The sequence below is a fragment of the Octodon degus genome, unplaced genomic scaffold, assembly GCF_000260255.1.
Source record: "Octodon degus isolate 3935 unplaced genomic scaffold, OctDeg1.0 scaffold00032, whole genome shotgun sequence".
Taxonomy (NCBI): domain Eukaryota; kingdom Metazoa; phylum Chordata; class Mammalia; order Rodentia; family Octodontidae; genus Octodon; species Octodon degus.
This window is the reverse complement of record NW_004524608.1, coordinates 4,774,912-4,781,092: the sequence shown is the minus strand read 5'-3', so window position 1 is coordinate 4,781,092 and position 6,181 is coordinate 4,774,912.

Sequence of the window (6,181 nt, the reverse complement as noted above, 5' to 3'; positions counted from 1 at the left end):
CCCCCCCCTTCCTTTGCGGTTTTCAGCCTTAAAAACCCTTGTCTTTCCCCTCCTGGGCGCGCACCTCAGCATCTTGCTGGGGTGTCTGCCGCTGGGTACCAGCTAAAATAAAGCGCTTCCTTAACTTTTGGACTTGCCTCATTGTCATCTGATTTTTGAGCTACAACAATGGGTCACAGGCCTTGCTGACCAAAGGCCCAGGTTCCAGTCAAGGCCCAGCCTCCAGCTTCTTCTCTAGCCCAGGCTCCCAAAGTTGCCAAGGTCCCCATGAAGGCTCCACAGTAAAAGCCTCTTATCTGCTGATGCAAAAACAGAAGAACTGGTATGATCCCTGGGGTGCCATTTCACGGGGGTGGAGGGGGGGAAGGCTAGAGTCCTTCTATGCTTTTTGTACAAATAAACCTGACGCAGGAAAAAAAAAAAAAAACCTCCATAAAAAGACTTCTAGATTTAATGACCAAATTCAATAGTGTAGCAAGATAAAAGTCAAAACAAAAATGAATAGCATACCTATGTAAAAATAAACTCACTGAAAGAGAAATTAGAGAAATAGTGCCTTTTGCAACACCATAAAAAATTAGTTACTTAGAAATGAATCTAACCAAGAAAGAAATTGAAAACTACAGTATCTTGAATAGTATCAAATAAGATATAAGAAAATGGAGCAATATTCCTTGTTCTTGACTAGGGAGAACCAACACAGTGAAAATAGTCATACTTCCTAAACAATTATGCAGATTTAGTACAATTCTACTCAAAATAACAATAGTATTTCTCACATAATTAGAGAAAACAAACATAATATTTATTTGGAACCAGTTGAGACCTATGATAGCAAAGTCAGTTATGAGCAACAAAGGCAAGGCAGGAGACAACAAGATTTCTGATTAAAAGTCATTACAAAGCTGGATATAGTGGCACATGCCTGTAATCCCAGCACTTAGGAAGCTGAGGCAGGAGGAACACTGTGAATTCAAGACCTTCCTGGGCTACAAAGTGAGCTTAAGGCCCACCTGAGCTGCACAGTGAGACCCTATCTCAAAAAGACCAAAAAAAGTCATTATAAAAACTACAGTGATAAAAATAGAATATTACTGGAAACAACAAACAAAAAAGACTCAACAATCAGTGGAACAGAACAGAAGGTGAAGAACTCCAATCATAGTCAGCTACTCCAGCTTTGACAAAGAAAGGCAAACATTTTCAGTGGAAGGAAGTTCACCATTTTAACAAATAATGCTGGGAAAATTGGCATTCCACATGCTTAACATTGAACCTACACCTGTATCTTGACAAACGTTGGTGAGGCCATTAAGAAAAAGGGCCCTTCTCCATTATTGGTGGTAGTGTAAGTTGGAACAACTACCATGGAAATCAGTGTGAAGATTTCTCAAAAACTTAAACTAGAAGTTCTATTTGACTAAGCTATGTCTCTTCTAGGTATCTTCCCAAAAGAATTAAAACTATTATACCACAGTGTTATGTGCACACCAATATTTATTGCAGCACAAGTTATAACAGTTCAATCTTGGAAACAGTCCATATGCTCATCAACGGATGAAAGGATTGAGCACTGTGGTATGTACATACAGCTGAGTAGTATTCTGCCATAAAGGGTAAGCTTGAGAGATTTTTAAGATAAATGGATGTACCTCAAGGGCATTTGTTGAAGCAAAATAAATCAGATACAGCAGCTTAAATGTCACATTGTATTCTTGGGTGAGAAATTGAAAGGATAAATAGAGTAAAATGGACAATAGATATCAGGATATAGGAAAGTATTGTTCAAATGGAAAAGAGAACAAGGAGGTGGGGTGGTAAGGAAAGGAGGGGAAAAGGAAATTTTAAAAAGAGAATGGAAGGAAAGTAACAGAATCAACAGAATCAAGTTTTATAAATGGAGAGGGAAAGAAGGGATAGAAAGAGGAGAAGGGAATGGAAAAAAAATAGGATATATTATGTACAGGTAAATGTTACCCATCGTGAATGTGATCATCTTGTATGGCAAGCATGCACTAACAAAAAATTGAAATTCAGCTTGAAAGCTGCTTGCTTCTGGAATTTTTCGTTGTTTGTGGGAGACTTATTCAACTGAAATATAAATTATTGGTCTATTTTTGTTTTTAATATCCACATGGTTCAATTTTGATGAGTTATATTCATCTCAAAATTTATCCATTTCCTCAGTTTTCCAATATGTAATGTATAGTTTTTTCATAATACTCCTTAATGATCCTGTGTATTTCTGTGATATTTCCTCTAAGGTTCCTTTTTCATCTCTGATCTTATGTGTTTGGGTTTTTTCTTCTTTGTCTAGCTAAAGACTTGCTAATATTGCTTGTTTTAAAAAATCAACCCCTTTATTGGTATTTTTGCATTTCTGTAATCCCTTTCATTATTTCTACTGTGTAATGTATTTCTTCAATTAATTGTTTGCTTGATTTATTGTTACTTTTCTAGATACTGGACATGCACTGTTAGTCTTTGTAAATTAAGTGCTTCTATTTTTGAGAGTCACTTACTGATGTAACTTGGGGGTGGAGCACTGGGAATTCAACCCTTGCCCCTGAGCATGTTATGAATGCCATTTAGCCACTGAGCTCTATGTTTAGACCTTGAAATTCCCTCATATGACTGTGTTGGCTTATTCATAAAATTTGATTAATTATGTTTCCATTTTCTTTTGCTTTGGGAAAGTTTTAAAGTTCCATTTTCCCCAGTGACTTGCTGCTTAAAAATGTATTTTCTGGGCTGGGGAGATAGGTTGGTAGTCTAAGCACCTGTCTGGCAAGCACAAGGACCCAACTTCAATCCCCGGCACTGTATGCTGTACCAGCCCCGGAAACACCATGCTGGTCATGTAGTGAAAACCTGTGATAAATAAATAAATAGTATCTTTTTTGCTTGACATGGTGGAACACTCCTGTAATCACAGTACTCTAATAGACCAGATGAGAGATTCCCAAGTTCAAGCCCAGTTTATGCAACTTAGCAAGATCCTTTCTCAAAATTGTAAAACAGTGTGCAGGTGCTGGGATTTTATGTCTATGCAAAGTAGGTGGGTTAAATCCCCAGCTTTATAAACTAACAATCAAACAAATAATGCATGATTCACTCTATATGCATCTTTCTTTCTTTCTTTCTTTCTTTCTTTCTTTCTTTCTTTCTTCTTTCTTTTTTTCTTTTTTGGATACAAGGTTTCACTACTCAGTTCAGACTCATAGTGATCCTCTTGTCTCAGTCTCCCCAGCGCTGGGATTATAAGTATGCACCACCATGCCTGGTTCCAGGGTTGGCACAGTATCTCCAGTGTTCTGAGTCCAGCTCAGCATGTAGTATTAGGGATTGAAATTAGGACCTTGCACTTGCCAGGGAAGCATGTATGCTGCCAAGCTATCTCCCCAGCCCTCTATGTATTTCGACAATTTCTTCTTTTTTGATTTCTAGTTCTACACTCTGGTGGTGAGATAATATACATGCATTCAAGTTTTCTAAATTATTAAGATTTACTTTCTGGTTTAATACAGTTTATATTAAAAACTATTGCATGTGATCATAAAAAAGAATGTGTAGAAAATCACCACAGGAAGGCCCAGAGACTGGTCTCTCCCTTCCCTACTGCTGGAACTCAGATGAACCACACAAGAACATACAGAGGCTGGTAGGAAGTCAGCCACACAGTAAGGACTCCAGCCAGGGTACACAGGATAGTTAGGTACAACTAGTACCATGAACTTGTCAGAAGCAACAGAAATGATAGGAGCCAACAGGTGGTGAGTTAGGTGAACCAGTATTGTGCTTGCTAACAAAGACATGCAGAATAGAAGCAGGTGGTTCAGGCTGACTTTTTCTCTTTTTTTAATTTTCCCTCTTTTTCTTTTTCCTTACATATTTTCTGTCTTTTCTAAATGGCTGGGGAGAACTCCAGTTACAAAAAAAAATAATTTCATTGTTCAAAACCAGAGACCAAGTTCAGATAATACCTTACTTAGGCATTCATTCTTTCTCTTCTGCGCTTTACTTTAGTTTCCCAAAATTTACATTATCATCCTTTATCTTCCAGCATTGCCTCTACTGTCTTTTCAGCTATCTTTGCTTTATCCACCCTCTTTTTAAAATTTCCCCACCACAGGGTAAAGCAACTCAATCAAGGGTTGATGAACCCTTGGTTGTGCATCAGTCTCTAACCCAGATTGACGTAACCTTTGCATACAACTCCCAATTTATGATTGGCTCTGTTTTATAAATGTAGGTTTTTCTCCTATGTCTGGAGATATAAAGTTAATAGTTACCACAGACTGTCAGTTTCTAAACTGTACATAATGCCATTGTTCTTGGTAATAGTACTACTTTAGCTAGGATGTTATCTGCTGTAATTAATTTTCCCTTCTCTAATAACACTGGGATGTACTAGAGTGAAAACCTCATCACAGTTCCACATCGAAGGACTGGGAAGTAAACCAAATGGATATCAACACTGGGAAGGTAAAATTTTAGACAAACACAAACCAAGAACCTCCTACCCAGAGAGGATATCCTTGAAGACTAGGCCTTTCATAGGAAGTACTTGATCATAGTGATATAGCTACCTTCTAGAAAAAATAACGGAGATCAACACAGAAAACAAAATAAACAAAATTTGAAATACAATATGACAAAAAGCAGGCAAAGCAAAATACAATCTGAGACCTCCAGCTCACCCAGAATAATTCCAGGAGACAACAAGATAGAGGAGAAAGGAAAACACATACCTGAAAGTTTTATATTGATAGAAACAAAAATGAAGAAACAAATCCATGAGACTATACAAGAAACTAGATCAGAAATAATCTCTCAGGTAAAAAAAAATCACAACAATCATAAAGGAAATATTCAGCAAATATAAAGTAGAGATAGTTTTTTTAAATTAGAAGTGGATAATAGGAAAATGAAGGAAGCTATGAATGATCAGTATAGCAAAAAGTAGAATGTATGGAGTGGATTCATACAGATATCCGGAAAAGTGAAAATTCTTTGAAAGCTGGAAGAAAAGGAACAAAACTGAAGATAGACTTTCATACTTTAAAGACATGATCACAGCTAGTGATCATGAAAGGAAAGCTCTCTTAAAAATAACAAAAATAAAAAATAAAAATTCACCGTCTACAAGATCATACAATGGAAAACAGTATAAGACTGATAGAAGCCTGGGGCTGGAGATAGTATTACTCAGTAGCACAAGTGCCTGCTGGCACGGGCAAGGTCCTGCATTCGATTCCAAGTACCTTTTTTTAAAAAAGACTGATATGTGTCAAATGCAAAGCATGAGTTCAGGCAAATGACATAAAAGGATTTTGGAAAAGTAATATCAGAATATTTCCCAGGAATGCAAAAAGAATCTGACATACAGTAAGTGAAGTATATAGAACTCTAAACACCATAACCAAAATAAACTGCACCCAGACATATAATAATCAAGATCTCATAAATTCAGCACAAGAAGACACTATTAAAACTGTTAGGGAAAAGAAACAGTTCAACTGTAAAGGAAAACCCATCAGAATCACAGCAGATTTCTCAACACAAACACTCAAAACAAGAAGAGCACAGAAGTATTCCAAGTCCTGAAAGAAAAAGAAAAAAAAACTTCCAATCCAGATTAAGGCACCTTGCAGAATGAGCTATCAAAATTAATGGAGAAATAAAATTGTCTTCAAAAATTAATGGATAAATTCATGCACCAAACCAACATTACAGACAGTACTGAAAGGCATTCTACAGAGATCAAAATGACCAACATTCCAATAACAGTAACAGGATAAACAAACAAGCAGGACAAGCAATTAAACAGAAGTGAAAAGCAGGGGACTAACAGTGAGAAAATAACATGGAAAAATGTACACCAATACATATCAGTTATAACCATCAATGTAAATGGCCTCAGTTCACCTACTGAAAAAACAGACTGTCAAAATGGATCAAGAAGCACCATTAAACAATATGCTGTATACAAGTATCACATTTAACTCTAACGAATATCCATAGCCTGAAAGTCAAAAGATGGAGAATGATATTTCCTATTAAAAGAACCCAGAAAAGAGCTGGTGTAGGTATTCCATTTGCAGACAATGGAACCTAAGGATGATCAAAAGAGATAAAAAAGATCACACATACTTGTTAGGGGAAAACTTTAAGAGGAAAG